Below are 16,437 nucleotides of genomic sequence, written 5' to 3' on the forward strand. Positions count from 1 at the left end.
GCAAAATACATTCCACTTAGCCTACAAGGAGATATCATCGTAATGATATAATCATGTACATTGTTAGCGTAATGGACGGGGGGGGGGGCTTTAATGACCAAGCTTTGAAAGGTTGAATAAGTCTTTCCATTTATATTTCACAATCGTCATGGACATACAACTCAATAAGAACCATTCCTTCAGTAACAGAAACCAAAAGATAGGAATACATAAGCGGCATATCGATTAATTATAGGAAAAATCCTTTCACCACTACAATGAAATGAAAACGAAAGCAACGGACGACTTTCCGGCTATATGATAGATGCCACAAAGGAATTTGCGACGCCAGATATGTGTGAATATGTGTGTATTCAACTGCAGGCGTGCTAAAAGCATGCACGTGGAAAATCACTGCTTAAAGGTCGTAGCGACCATAATTACAAATTTGGGGATAATGGCAGCGAAATCCTGGAAAACATTTTTTTTTAGAAAAAAAATTCATTGAAGAACAAGCATTTCCATTATAAGAAGGTTTTCTGCAGTATGAAGCATGGAGATAAAGTGTTTGTATAAAGCATGTTTCGATTGCAATCACTAAACCATTGTATCGAGTTGGAATGGTGTGTAATTTAATACAAAAAACTCGAAGACTTCAAACGGATAAATGGCATTACATTACTCTGCAGTTCTAACCTCTTTTTCAACGTATTGACTTATGTTGAGACTTTGACTTTACCATATTAAACGAATAGGTATATTGGCATTATTAACCCGATGACTGCTGAATTCTCTCATATCCATTGGCTTTTATACAGGAGTCACCAGGTTCCAGCAGATAATGGGTAAACGCATTAATTAGATTTGGGGAGACCAGCTTCACGAAATGTAGTAGTGGCAATTTATGACCCGTCGCCTCTTTGTAGAATTACAGAATTACGGTAACTTTTTGTACGTGCAAAGATAAGGAGGGGGAGGGGGGTGGAGATCAAAAGTACCAAGTGTGGCTTTTAGGTCATTTTTTGTTAGGTGACCCCCCCCCCCCCCTTCCCGCCCACTTCACGTAAGAAGATATCATAGGTCAGGGTGTAATTTAATTTCCTATTTATATGCAAATAGGATTGTCCCTCTTATGTGAGAACAAAATCTACTTATTGGGAATGAAATCCAGATTTTTGAGATTTATTAATGAAATCCGGATACTATTTCATAATTGGTGTCTTTATCAAGCTATTTCGAAAAAGTAAATAAGGAATCTGCCAAAGTAGGCAGGAAGAAGTTAGTGTAAAACAGTAGGCTTCGACGAGCTTCGTTCATAATTGTTTTGTGATGATGAATAAAAATGTTTTCCGCATACATACATGTAGTTGTTTTAAGGTGACGCTAGAATACTAAGGATAAAACGTAAATAGTCGTTCTATTCGTCATTTTAACTATTGACGAAGTATCAAAGAAAGTCACCATAAATCCCCCTTATTTGTATTTTCTTTCTTGTTTCTAGTACATTATATGTTTTGTTGAGGTGTCGTGGTATAGTGGTTTATTCAGTTGACTCTCAATCTTGGGGTTGAAGGTTCAAACCCTCACATGGTACTAACTTATTTTGGCAAGGCATACGTTGATCCATATTTGACAATCCCCTCCCAGCGGGACGTTGTGGCGTGCGCCTGTAATTACTGTTATTATCATTATTATTATTTTTGTTTTTATTATTTGCGGTTTGTTAGCTTGTTTGCATTTTCGTTTTAAAGAATACGTGGGTAGACATTCAACTGACAACGTTGTCATTTGATAATTACCATGGAAAGGTGTTTAGTCATAACTATATAATAATAATAATACATAAGATTTATAAGGCGCCAAATCCACTTGACAGTCAAATAATGTACATAAATACATTCACATTGTTATACATTTGTCTAAACAGGTGTGCGTTTACCTTTAAATATCAATTCGCCTAGCGTTGATCGCGGGAGTTCGGATATAGCAATACGAATTAGCCAATGCTTATTCATTTGTGGAATGACACGGCGGATGTGAGTTGCTAGAAGCCTTCGTAGTGTCATGTGATCAGCGCTGCACGTGCCCGCTGTTTGAATTAGATGATACTAATTGATCGAACGCTCATTATCACATTCTTGTCTAAAGTTACTAAAGGCCGTTCTTTCATTCATTATTAAGCCACTGGGCACTCTATCGCAAGTGAACGACATTGCCCGATCTTAACGGACCTACATTCAACAAAAGAGAGGTGATTTCGCTAGTTGAGAGACTTATTTCATTATTCAATTGCCGCACAGTATTGTGACACTTTCATTCAGCCCTTATTACGCGATCTGTTTCCGCATGTGACTTTCTCCGAGAGAATGACGACTGCATTAGGAATTCCCAAATAAGGACAACCGACCGTTTTGTCAGTATATGACCCTATATGGTTTAGTTTGAATTAGAGAACGCATGACAGAGTTCGTCACATAAAGGTAACGATTTTTTGTTGTTGACGGAATTAATTACATTTGATATATAATGGTCTTTGTTTGTGTAGTCACGATCAATTTTCGGTAGTAACAAACAATGACAAACATGGAAAGAGGTATATTTTATATCATTAAAAAAAACAAGAAGAAGAAGAATCATGAGAAGAAGGGGGAGGAGAAGACGAAGAAGATGACGACGACGACGAAGAAGAAGAAGAAGAAGAAGAAGAAGAAGAAGAAGAAGAAGAAGAAGAAGATGAAGAAGATGAAGAAGGAGGAGAAGAAGAAGAAGAAGAAGAAGAAGGAGAAGAAGAAGAAGAAGAAGAAGAAGAAGAAGAAGAAGAAGATGAAGAAGAAGAAAAAGAAGAAGATGGTAATGCTCGGAGTCAACGCGGTACGCTGACCGAGTCGCTAACGTCAACCAAAAAAAAAAAACGGAGAAACGGAATACCTAACGCTAAAAACATAACCCTAAACCTAAACTAAAACCCAAATGTAACCCTAACTCACTGGAATAAAGCCAAGAGCATTTGTTTGATCGGTAGATGTAAGGTCATCGTTGGAAAACCTCCAGATCGGGTGCCAACATGTATTAATTACAGAGATCTTGATTCTTAATCAAATGAAGTGATTTGCAATGTTCAACGAGTTGAACTCGCCGCTGGGTAAAGTACAGTATATTCGGTTGTGGCCGAAATATATCGATCGGCCCTGCCGGGATTGGAACATTAATTCATGGTCACATTCTTTTCGCATTCTCTTTTAGAACGTGCCTCCGTTTCCGTGTCTATGCTCTTTGGTGTTAAAGATAAAAAGTGAAAAAAGCGAAGACATTGTGAACGAAATGATTCTGGGAAGGTCGGTTGTGCAGAACACAAGCCTTGGTGTATCTTAAAAGTCAAATTTACTTTACACAATAATCTGTATATGGGACTACAGTTACACGAGGCATGACTGTTTCTTCCAAACATGTTTAGCCATTGGTAATCAATTTGAGATCCTTCAATGAACGCTCATTTTTTAGAATATCTTTTATATCATATTCTTTCAAACCGACAGATAGATATTTTGAAAGCTCGTACTTTACCAACGCCCAACATTCTTCTGAATCGTTATTCCACGTTTGTATTTTTTATCTTTTTTAGCTATTTGTCGTCATATTTTGAATATGAGGGCGATCAAGGAAAAATCTATTTATTCCATGTCATCCTGCAAAACTGACATAATAAAACGATTGACAAAGCTCATCAATCACATGTCCCCTTTTCGGAAGTCCAGCTTCTCTTCATGGTTATGCCCCGTTTTCTGTTTAATTGACGGTAACCGTGCATTTATGGTAACTAGTCATGCGGATACTCAGGGGAGCACCTTCAATACACCCTACCAGAGATTCACACTCAACAAAACATCACTATTATCTATAATTATTGACGAAGTAAAACACAGCAATGCAATGTGTCGTTATTTGAGTTTAAATGATCAGACCACTTTGAATGTATGCGGTAAATAGTAGCATTCTGGTGAGGGTGTTTTTTTAGAGGCAATTCCATATTTAGTAATTTGCTGTAACATAGGCTTCATGCCGTAAATTAGGGGAAATGAATAACAATGGACGTTCTATTGTCAATAGTATTCCTTTAGTATTCTAACGAAATGAGTTATCGTAGGGATGTAAAGGTGGTATGCTCTTTGGGAATATTAGCTCGGACTTGCCTTTGTGTGGTTGTAAGTTTAATCATGGAGATATGGTTTAATAGATACTTGCATTTTGATGTTGCTAACAGTTAAAATGCTTTTGTTTCCTGGAGAAATGTCATCATGTCAATCGTCGGTGTGATTAGTGATTCTCATGATTCACTAGTCCTAGAGTGTATAAGCAGACTCTTATTTGACACTGAAACGCAGTGCCATTACGTCTTCGGCCGAGCCTGGATCTGTCTCTGGCTGGAACAGATACAGTACAGGTTGGACTGTGGTCTCTGTATAGTCTTCAAGTCCAGACGTCCTGTTTTCCATTACGACTGACGATGCTGTGTTCCTGCAAACTAGACCAGTCAGACAGGTCCCCATGTACATAGGTGTGAACATGTGAACGCGCTAAAGGTCAAATTATGTCGTCACTTAAAACAGATCGAAACATTAGCACTACCGCGTAATTACAAAATCGTTTATCACAACCATTGACATACTCAAACCTTTCTGATATAATTTCTGCTGCAAAGTGAATTAATATGTCTTCCATACCTATCTATTCATTCAAATTTACAGGTGGTTGGCAATTCAAACGCTGGAATCCATTGGCCTACCTGCAAACGGCACCAATACATAGATCAGAAGATTTGAGCATCGTAGCTAAAGCTGTGCATGAGGTCTCCTCCAACATCGTACACAAAGGTAGGTGCCATTGTTGTCAATCAGACTATTATTTCAATATCTTTAAAAGCAAATGTCATCGGGTACCTTTGATTGAGCCACGGGGTTTCTGACTTCATCTGCTAATGAATGTGTTCGGCTATTGGGAGGTTGTCGTTAAAACTATAGATGAATATAAACGACAACGAATAGAAGACATATGTCTTGATAAATAGCTAGTGGTTTTTCTACGTGATATAGTTTGATGGTGTGTGTCCTCGGTCGCAATGTAACAAATCAGGTTCCTCCAAAAAACAGAAACATTTGTATCGATATATTATGCATTAACTTATTCATTTGATTTCGTGCTATAGTTATTTGGTGGTGTGATTATTGTTTCTTCGACAATAACAAGCACGACAACTAACCACAGTGGCCAATCTGCACTGATAGGGCCTGGTTATTTTATTATCAATAGGACAATAACTATCTGTATACATTCAAAAATAATCCCTTTTGATCACTGATCGGAAAGAAGAGTGGTCATTTATTTCTTGAGGGAGGAATATCTGTTTTCGAATGAATCTAGAAAAACCACCTGCACAATGGCGGTCATTAAAGAAAACCTTTGATGGGATCTTCAAACGCATGTTACTCTACTGGCGTTGTGTCCTACGGGCAGATTTTCAAGTTCATCCGCACATCATTGTCATGTCAGTTTGGAGGCTTGGGCTTCTGTTCAAGTGCTGTCATTGTTTTGTCATAGCAATTAATAATGGACTCTAGGAGTTATTTGTTCAAAGTGATATTGTTGGTTCGACCTTACATAGTTGTTCAGTTCATCCTGCTTCAATAACCATGTGTGTAGAACGACCACCTGTCCACAAAGACAGCTTTTCTGTTGAAACAATGCGTCCCGTTGAAAAATTCGTATTGAGGAAACTCGTATAGAGACCAACTATTAGGCGACACTCTTGGGAGGTTTTATATATTACAGTCTGGGAGGTTTTAAATATTACATTATTTAATCCATTCGTGTATAATTAATTTCTTTCATGACTTTTATTTTATCCAAACCGCTGGTTACCTTTCTTTTCTGTAACGGGTCTAGTTTTTTATAGTTAGTTTTTCCACTCATCTCAAAGTTTTTTCACTGTGATCATTAAATGATTGAGACTTTGTTATTACCGGTTGTAGTTAACAATACGAAGTGACATGTTGACATTTGCCATCATGGCCGTTATTTTCACGATGTTAGTATGTCATACTGGACATTATGCAATATCATATATTTATTTATAACCAATCGATTTGTATCATGACCTTGTTCGCCAAGTCAATGGGCAAAGTTTTTTTTTTAACGAGTCTATTCTGAACGATCTTCGTTGTACGACTCGCCTCATAATTGTTTTTTATAATCAACAACAGCTTGTAAATATTTCATTACGTCAAAGATGATGTTATGCAATAACATGTACTTAAATATAAACTGTAGTCATCATGACCTTTATTTTCATCGAATATATCGGCAGGCTCCGTAACGGTTCTGTTTTGAAACGACTTCGTTGTACTCTTCAATTCATATTTGCTTTTGATGATCATTACCGGCTTGTGACGATGTTGTCACGTCGTAGTGTATATTATGCAATAACATGTATTTAAAAATAAACTGTAGTCATCATGACCTTTATTTTCATCGAATATATCGGCAGGCTCCGTAACGGTTCTGTTTTGAAACGACTTCGTTGTACTCTTCAATTCATATTTGCTTTTGATGATCATTACCGGCTTGTGACGATGTTGTCACGTCGTAGTGGATATTATGCAATAACATGTATTTAAAAATAAACTGTAGTCATCATGACCTTTATTTTCATCGAATATATCGGCAGGCTCCGTAAGGGTTCTGTTTTTAAACAACTTTGTTGTACTCTTTAATTCATATTTGCTTTTGATGATCATTATCGGCTTGTGACGATGTTGTCACGTCGTAGTGGATATTATGCAATAACATGTATTTAAAAATAAACTATAGTCATCATGACCTTTATTTTTATCGAGTATATTGGCAGTCTCCGTATTCGGTTCTGTTTTGAAACGACTTCGTTGTACTCTTCAATTCATATTTGCTTTTGATGATCATTACCGGCTTGTGACGATGTTGTCACGTCGTAGTGGATATTATGCAATAACATGTATTTAAAAATAAACTATAGTCATCATGACCTTTATCTTCATCGAGTGTATTGGCAGGCTCCGTATTCGGTTCTGTTTTGAAACGACTTCGTTGTACTCCTCAATTCATATTTGCTTTTGATGATCATTACCGGCTTGTGACGATGTTATCACGAGACAGCGGACAGGCATTTCATGGTGAATCAATAAGATATAACCTTATTAATCCTCGTGACGTGATGGGACCAGTCACTCTTTGTACACCGTGCCATCATAATAAATAACGAGCTTTATCGACTGCCTAATCCCTACTGCAATTTCGGATCGATCAAGGGGGAAACCTATACCGGGGGCCAGCAATCTGGGCAAGGCATTACGTCGGGGCGTCCCACAGAGGTGACGTGATTGCAGTCCGGGGCTAAGGATAAAAACCGCTGTGGAGCCGTTGCTCAAAAGGCCGTGTCCACACGTGTGAGTTGACCGTATCTTGCCGATACACTGCTGTGTTTCTAAGCACGGCTACTCCACATGCTGTAATTGAAGTACAGACATCCTTTCATATGTCAATTCTTTAGGACACAATGATTTTCTATGGAAATGTAGGGCATCTAAAGTTAACAACTATATCATGTGTACTCTTTCATGTGTACTCTTTGTCAATTTGATGTTTGATGTGTTTTCGTAGCTCAGGAATTGAAGGTTGTCGGGTGAGTTAGGGCCTTTGTTAAGTAATTGAGATGTAAGTTGTAGTATTTCACATTTCGAAGAAACATTCATTGGGATAATTTAATTATAAAAATACTTTAAAAAGAAGAAAAAAGAGTAAAGAAGTACTTTGTACCTCGATGACGGAGCTATCTCTCAATCGCACGTTCGTTACGGTTAAACGTGGAGCCAGGAACACATACATTACCCGATTGCAAAGAACCAAAATCATCATGATGAATATAAAATAGTCTCATCTTCACCCATTTAAATAAGAGAGCATGACAAAGACACATTCTAAGCCTCATTTCTTTAAACATTACAAAAGGAACACAATTGGTTTTGTCGTGATCGTGTAAGATATGTATGGACACCCCGTGGCTCTTTGAAAGGTTTGCGGATTTGAGGGGAGGGAGTACATTAGCGCTATATTAGGAAGCAATGTGGTACTCATATTATATTTCCATTGTAATGAATTCCGGAGTGTGAAGATAATCAAGTTCATCTAAGGGGCCCTTTATTCTTGGAAGTAATAAAAGCATAGGCTTCAAAGGACTTCTACTCGTCCTTTTCGTGTTGTTTGTCATCCCTACATATGCGTCAGTGGTTTATTTGTGGTCGGACGTGTTAAGAACGGAATTAAGCATTTTTAAATATTTGTTTCAGGTATAGGCTGACATATTAAAACATAAAGAAGGAGGTTCAGTTTTGAGAAATGCGTACAATAGTTTGTGAAATTTCCATTTGTTTCCGTTTCGAAAAGAAAATCCCTGAAAAGGATTGCTTTGACGTGTTTTAGATGCCTTCTTATTTGAAATATGACGGGAAGCAACTGAAAAGTGTCGCCCAAGTTTTCATGATAATCATGTATTGTGTCCATTTCCATTTTCTGTGTGTAGTGTAATAGTGAGCCACCTTCCTTCTGAGTTTGGACGCTCGCTTGCCACACGTTGTGCACAAACAATAAGGGTCACTTTGTGCAATACAACTGTTAATGATAATAATAATAATAATGATAATAATAATTATAATAATACGTTTACTAATAATACTATGTCTTGTTAACCTTGGGTAGCCTCATCAGTATTAATACTGACCTCCCTGAGGGCCCTGCAGTCATTTGCAAAATCACCCGATACGGTCTCGTTTAGACACCAGTACGGATAAAGTTGCATTGAAACATTACACTGATTTTGAAGCCTTTTGGATGTCAATGTCATGATAAATAAAGTTGTGACACCGGAAGATAATGTGTGTGGCAGATGAAGGGTCAAAGCCTCTCTTACGCTAAGTACACATATGTTTAGTTCTCGGCAAGGTATAATACACGAGCACAGACCTACCCAGTGACCCAATTCAAACTTTTCACAAAAGATAACTAGACCTATCGAAAATCTCACGGGCGGCAATAGAATAGGTATTCATTTTTTGTATATCAATTGTTGTATTATGTTTGACCGGCCATGCAAGACATTCACGTCGTGTTGTGGCAATTGTTGTAACCATAACAAAACAATAAAATAAATGGCCTTGGTGAATTGCTGCACTCCGTACAGCAATGCATGTGCAGCGGTCTGTGCGTGTGTGGGCGCATCGCGTGCGTGCATGTGTATTTTGTGTATAGGTTATTGCATGCCACTGCAATCAATCTGTTTCAGTTTTATTCCAGAACCCATGGAAACTAACTACATAACTCACTTGCCACACAAATGATATCTTTATAGTTAGAATCTGGAGAGAAAAAAAAAAAAAATTCACAAAAGCTCATTTCTATTATCGTCTCAGACATTAAAGGCAAAGACCAGTATTGGAAACGCCCCAATTTCAAAAAATGAAATGGAAGCTCTCATTACCAATCATGTGAAAGAATATGTTTTGACTAATACATGATGATAACAAATTTGCCAGGAAACCGCCTACTAATTCATATATTTGGTAAATTTGTTTCTCTCATGGTCTGTGAGAGATATAGGGTAGTCCCATATACATCTTTCTGTGTATAGTGCTTGTAACTTTACGAAGAATGGGCCAAATTTCTTATCATTTTGATGATTCCAGAACCTTGCAGATGCTAGATGCTAGATGATCAACCTTTTATGATCGATTCCACAACGTTTCTTTCACAATGCAATCGCATGACCATAACTGGTCTTTACCTTTAACCAAAGTCATTATTAGATTACCCTCCTTGGTGGAAAAAATGGATGAATTTTCATTTATTTTCTGTTTCTATGAGGTGTTAACTGCCATCGAAATATATATATATATATGGCCAACCAAACGTAAATGTAGAGAGTTTTGTTTTCCTCTTGTATAACTAATAATGTTATAACATTAATTTGTATTTCAAATAGCTGCCTTGTTACAAGTATTTATTCATACTTCACATGAAGATCGATAATTTCTTACTGCCTTTTCCGACTAGGACCATTTTATATCGACATTCGAGCCTCGCTCATCGCTTTTCTTTATGAATTTTTTTTCCCAGGCCTTATCTTTTCTTTTCTTTCACAAATAAATATTACTCCGCTGCATAAATATGATTATAATGTTATATTAGATACGTAGCTCGACTTCTAGAACGGTCTTCTGCATGCTCGTGCTCAGAAAAATGAACGTGTGTGTTCAAATGCTATATGAAATGGGGCATTGGCTATGTGGATTATGGACACAAAATTCTGAACCCATGTTGCGATTTATGCCCTTGCATTACAATTTTTCACGCTTTTGTCACGCTCTTTATAGATGTTACATTTCTAATAAGTAGCTACCTTGGCTTGGCTGGCGAAGTGATTTTCTGAATTCAATAAAACCATCGTGAATTCATGCCAAAAAAATGAATACTGTGCATACCCCCACATTGCACGCACCCGTTCAAACACTTGTATCTGCGTCTCAGACTTAGTTTGTATGCTTCTCAATTTTTTAATGACAGTTCCCAAAGGTATTGTTTATAAACATATATATGAGAAGGTAATCTTGTATTCATGTTTTTCCTTGCACGTATTTCGTTAAGGATCGAATTTGAAATAAATTCCGAAACTCCTTTTGATATCATTTTTGATTTATTTGTGAAAATTGATCGTCGATGAAATTGTTTCTCCTATTCAATATCCTTGCGTACCTATGACAATTTGCATTTGGATAGAAAGACGGAGAAACAGAAAGAGAGAGAGAGAGGTAACGAGAATGAATGGAGAATGGGGGGAGGGGTCAAATGGGATAGGAAGGGGAAGGGGGTACAGGCAAAATAAAGCCAGAGAGGGGGTGGGGAGAGACAGAGATAAGTGTTTTATACACAATAAAAGAATGGAGAAATTGTATTGATAATATCGTCACAAACTAACGTCATGGTCGAGGTAGATAGATAGGTTAACGAGGAGAGAGAGAGAGAGAGAGAGAGAGGGAGAGATGGTTAGTGAAAAAGGGAAGTTCAGTACATGCCACGATGTTCACCGAATACAGGCAGGAGATGGCAAATTAAAACAAGACATATAGCTTCATGTGAAGAAGAAAATGTGAGATGGCTAATGTTATGAGGTTACCGGAGATAGATCTATAGATAATGGAGAGGCAAATATACAATGAAAGAGAGATAGTAGAGAGGGAGATAGTCAGAGTAAATAGCATAATGCCGATATGGATGATAATCGATACGATATTGTCCACAGAATTGAGAGTGACCTGCAAGTTAACCAAGCTTCAATCTCGTATTTTAGAAAATGGGAACATTTTAGAAATATATATTTATACTATTGCGTTCATTCATATCAATGTAAGAAAATATATGAAGGAATTTAGAAAAGGCAATCGTTAACGGTGACGTTTGCAAAAGGAAGCATTCAGCTGTGCGTGCGGAATTCTGATATTCCACTTTTAAGACCCCTTTCCCTCTCTTTCCACTCTCGGTAATTTCGTTGAGGTGCTCTTATTTGAAGAGGAGGTCTCGGTTTTGGGGGCAGAAAAAAAGGCGAACTCGAAAGCGAGGCAACAAACATTTTAATAACATTATAAGATCGTGTCACATCGAATACGTTGTTAATTCGACGCAACCTGCCAGTGAGAGCATATAGGGGGCAATTCAACGGCGCCGAGTGGAAGGAGTTGTCTGTACAAATCATGAAAATAGAAGAGCGACATTGATTTGACCGCCTACATCACCTGAGCCGACGGACAAATTGAAAGTAGGTAGTGTAAGATAGAAACCCTTTTTGTCTTCGTTTTTGTAAATGCTCCTTCACCATCGTTTTCTTAATACAACTACTTTGTTTGTCTTGTACTTGTTTCCTTCCCCGCCTATGCAGCCCATACCTAACCCTCGGATGCGTGCTTACACACATACCCACATTATTCGCTAAAACAAAAATATGAAACCTACTCTAGAAAATTCCGGTGTGCTGTTTTGAAATCTATTTTATGTAACTTTTTTCTTCTTTCTTTACGTAATTTTTCTTTTTATTTGACTTCCTCTTCTTATTCAACATTAGTATTATTATCATGTGTACTATTAGTATCACCATTACATACTAAATATAATGAGGATAATATTAATACTGATGATTATGATACCACTGCTACTAATAAAGATAATGATAATGACAATATTTATAAAGCCCACATATCCGTTCTTAGAGATTATCAAGGCGCCTACTAAATTATTATCATCATTACTGTTATCATAACTACCAGCATCGTCATCTTTATCATAATTGTTATTAACGATAAAATATCATTGTCGTAGTCATACAATTGGTGAATAATGTTAGTTTTTTAACAATTCAATAAATCAAAATATATCATCAGTTTCCCTTACACGGACACAGTGCGGTATCAACGTGTCGATTACCTTCTACATGAAACCTTGCACACGGCGCCTCTTCCTATAGAACATGAAGATTAGGCGAGAAATTGCTTTAAATATTCATCACTCCCCTAAGACCTTAACACCTGACCGTCTTAATATATTATTCATTCGGTATGCTATATAAAAATGCTTGAGTTATTGTACTTTAAGATATCGCCGGACCACGGGCTCGCCGGCGGAACCTGCAATCACGGTATTTTGCTTATTAAACGTGTGGACGATATGCAAAATCTAAACTGACAGGAAAGTGGTAGTAATAAAGGGTAATTATGCTGACTAAATTTACTGAAAGGCCTTTTGAATTTTGTTAGCTACTCTACAGTTGCATTACAACAAAATAAATTGATGATTGCTGTAATGAAAGCTAAGATGAAATTGTATAGAAAGTTTCCTTATAAAACTACTTAACAGAGAGAGAGAGAGAGAGAGAGAGAATGAGAGAAAGAGAAAGGCAGGTTGAGAGAGAGAGAGCGAGGGAGAACGAGTGAGAGAGAGATATACGAGGAGGAGAGACGTGTTGGGGGAGAGGGAAGTGAGAGGAGAGTTGGGAGGGGGCGGGGTAAAAGAGGGAGTAGGATCCTCGTAATATACAAGTGGAAAGGAAAAGAATGCATAAGTATCTCATGAACACGACTCCTTTCAAATGACTTTTAACCAATTAAAGTAATAGTAAAATGTGACTTCATCAACACTTCAAAGAAGACCAAGAAATAGCGAAGATGAAATGTTGACTTGCTGAGTTTGAGATGAAATGGAAGAGAAAAGTAAAAAGGTTTGAAGGGGGTGGAGCTTCAAAGACGAAAGCATTGCTTCCGTTTTCCTAGCTAGTATCATTCTTACCACCTTTGCGTCGAGCGCCATTCTTTGTGAATTCACGCTTTAGGCGCGAAAAAGCGTCAGGTTGAGCTAGCAGAATCCCGTATCCTATCGTCTGTAAGCCGACACGCCCGTCCTGCCCAGGGCTTGCCTCTCGTCTGGTTTTGGCCGTAGTTCTTCTGCATAAACCTCGTTTCCCTCGCGATCGTAACCATTTATGACGATCACAGAAGAAAGAAATGATGACCACCTCAGTCGCTACGACGATCGTACGAAGTACTGTTTCGTTTACACTAAATTGTTGGCTTTTGCAGTTTGCTGAAAATTTGAAAGTACATGTACCTACAATTTATTACATGGTTGAAGCCCAGTTCACACTGACCTACATGTGGTTTGTGGTAGTGAAGACACGTCATTGGACTGTGAATCGCGGATAACATGGTTCACGGATCAATTCTTACCTCGGTCAGTGGATGCAAGTACTAATCTGCACACGACAGTGTACATAGTCCGCTCCCTGTGGAGTATGCCGGTCAGGTGCCATTTTACAAGTAACACGATTGTAACATATTTCTTAGAATCAACCTTAAACCATGCGATCGTATTGTGAAAGAAACGTTGTGGAATCGATCAGAAAATATTGATCATCTAGCATATAAGTATTGGTGTGAACTGCAAGGTTCTGGAATCATCAACATGATAAGAAATTTGGCCCATTCTTGATAAAGTTACAAGCACTGTACACATAAATATGTATATGGGACTGCATGATCATGTGGCATAAAAACCCGTCCCGATTTGTACAATGTTACATGCCATGTTTAGAATATTAGGGCATTTGAAGAGCCTTGCTTTTCAGGGAATATTTGTTTTCTGATGTTCTTCCACACTTGCATAAAACAATGATAATGCTCAAATATTATTGTTCACCTCTTCCCAGAACACAACCTTCTCTTTAAAGCAATCTAAATAGTCCCTTCCATCAACTTTTGAAACTTGCGAGCATTACAACGGCGTATTACTCACCCCAAACATGATTTAAATGGGATATTCATTAGGTTTTTAACCCGCCCTTTAAGTCGATTTTTTCGAAATAAGTTGCGATCGTATTAAGCGCACACGTGTCAATTCAATACAAATGAGGCTTGTTTCCTATCATGTACGCATTTAAAACCTGGGTAGAGAGAAGCAATATGGAAACAATGCTATGGTTAAGGGCATAAATGCTTTACCGGGTGTTGAACCCATAACTCTCACATATCCGGTCAAGTCGCTGACCCACTTGACTTCGACAATTTGGTCAATTTTAAATGTCATCCGAAGCCATTAGTCCAATATCCAGATCAACAAAACAGATATTTCATAAAGTGGTAATTAAGCAAACTTGGAATGGACCGAATGTATTTTCGGTCCTTATGGTTATGGGCTAATTAGTCACTGGACAAAGTCATTATTGGAAAAAATTAGAACTTAATACAATACTTATTCCACGTAATGTTGATAAACGATATGACGTTATACCTGCTGCTGTTTGACCATATTATTATTATTATTATTATTATTATTACTATTATGACAATTGGACTAAAAGTGACATCGGACAAAATGACAAAATGACAATTTACTGACAATTTTTCCGGTCGAATGGGTCTTACTTGGGAGACTAGACATAGATTGTCTGTGAAGCACCTGTGTATCTCGAAGCGACAACGGGAAGCGAGTCGAGGGGAGGGGAGGGGTGAGGTCGCGCATCGGATCTTTATCTATTTACCCTTTTAATGATAACCCGCGTCCTATATACTCAATCACAGTCGCAGTGAAGTAGCAAAGTCCTGCTCGAGACGTATCTTTGAACAAAGGGTACGGATTATCGTGTTCTGGATTCGAGAGGAACGTTACAAAAATTAGAAAAAGTTAGGGATAGTTGAGTTCTTGTTTCGGACCACAAATGCCTTCAAAGTGCATAGTCGTTGCTCTTATTCTTGTATATGACATCTTTAGTGCCCTTTTAGGACATAAAATTACTATGAAGGTAAATTTAGACCCCAAAATGTGTGAAATTTAGCCAATACGATCATACCAATTCAGCTCTACTTTCAAAAAAGAATACGGCGACCGTTAACTAATTATTAATTGATAATAACAATACATGAGCCGGCTGGTTGTGCGTAATATAACCAACAAGCCAAAAAAAAAAACCCGTCATCGGCATAGGCTGAAATGCAACGTGCATTTAAAAGGCGCGTTTTCGTTTTTTTTTTTCTTCATCGGTTGCTTGGTTCAAATTTTTGAATATTTGTGGTGATACACAAATATTAGAAATCTTTACATTTATGGATATTTCAGTCGTTTCTGAAACGATTTTGATTAAACAAAGATGATTTTGTCATCTTAATTGTATGTTCTTTCACATTTGACTCTCAGTTTTTCATTATCTCACCAACAAAACATTGTGTACCGCCCTCTTCAACAGAACTCAACTATCCTATTGATGTGAAACTAAGAGTTAAAGACGTGTAGGATGAATGCACAGAAACAGAAGGAAAAGCATAATGATTTGGTGATGAATAACAAAAACGAAAGAAATTAATAGACAGAAGTAGCAGAAAAGGGAGGAAAGAGCTGGCAACCAGATCAAAATATTAAACTCTGTTTCCTTTTGTTTTAATTCCACAAATGATTTCAAAATAAAAATGATTACAATCGTGTTCACATAAACGATCGAAATCGCAGGCAACTCGATACATTTCGAAACAATTAATGTTCAAAGGTCACAGGTAAAGATATGGGACTTATGTTGGTGACAAAATGCCCAAACGAGGTGTTATGTTGTTACGAAATGTCAATTAAGTCACATTTGTAGGGGAAAGGGCTTTAAACTATTTCAGTCACGCAGCTGAATCAGCATTAGGTGTAAATGTTCCCGAGTCTTGTGAGTGATATGCCTGCAATCCATTTGGGCCGATGTATCGTCATGCTGCAACCGAATCGTTTTAAGGTCGAGGTTATGTAAGGAAACACTCGGGATGTAGACACTGGTTAATGAATTGGCAAAACTTTAGAAAATAC

General features: G+C 37.6%; 1 long non-coding RNA gene across 1 annotated transcript in view; it reads left to right on the forward strand.

Moving 5' to 3' along the window:
• The first annotated feature begins 2,118 nt into the window (after positions 1–2,118).
• LOC752651 overlaps positions 2,119–16,437 on the forward strand; it is a 29,761-nt gene continuing 15,442 nt past the window's right edge. The window contains exons 1-2 of the long non-coding RNA XR_004064726.1: positions 2,119–2,459; positions 4,725–4,850. This is a non-coding gene — a long non-coding RNA (uncharacterized LOC752651). The remainder of the gene's footprint in view (positions 2,460–4,724; positions 4,851–16,437) is intronic.

Source organism: Strongylocentrotus purpuratus, unplaced genomic scaffold (genome assembly GCF_000002235.5).
Source record: "Strongylocentrotus purpuratus isolate Spur 01 unplaced genomic scaffold, Spur_5.0 spur5_scaffold_18, whole genome shotgun sequence".
In the NCBI taxonomy this organism is placed as follows: domain Eukaryota; kingdom Metazoa; phylum Echinodermata; class Echinoidea; order Camarodonta; family Strongylocentrotidae; genus Strongylocentrotus; species Strongylocentrotus purpuratus.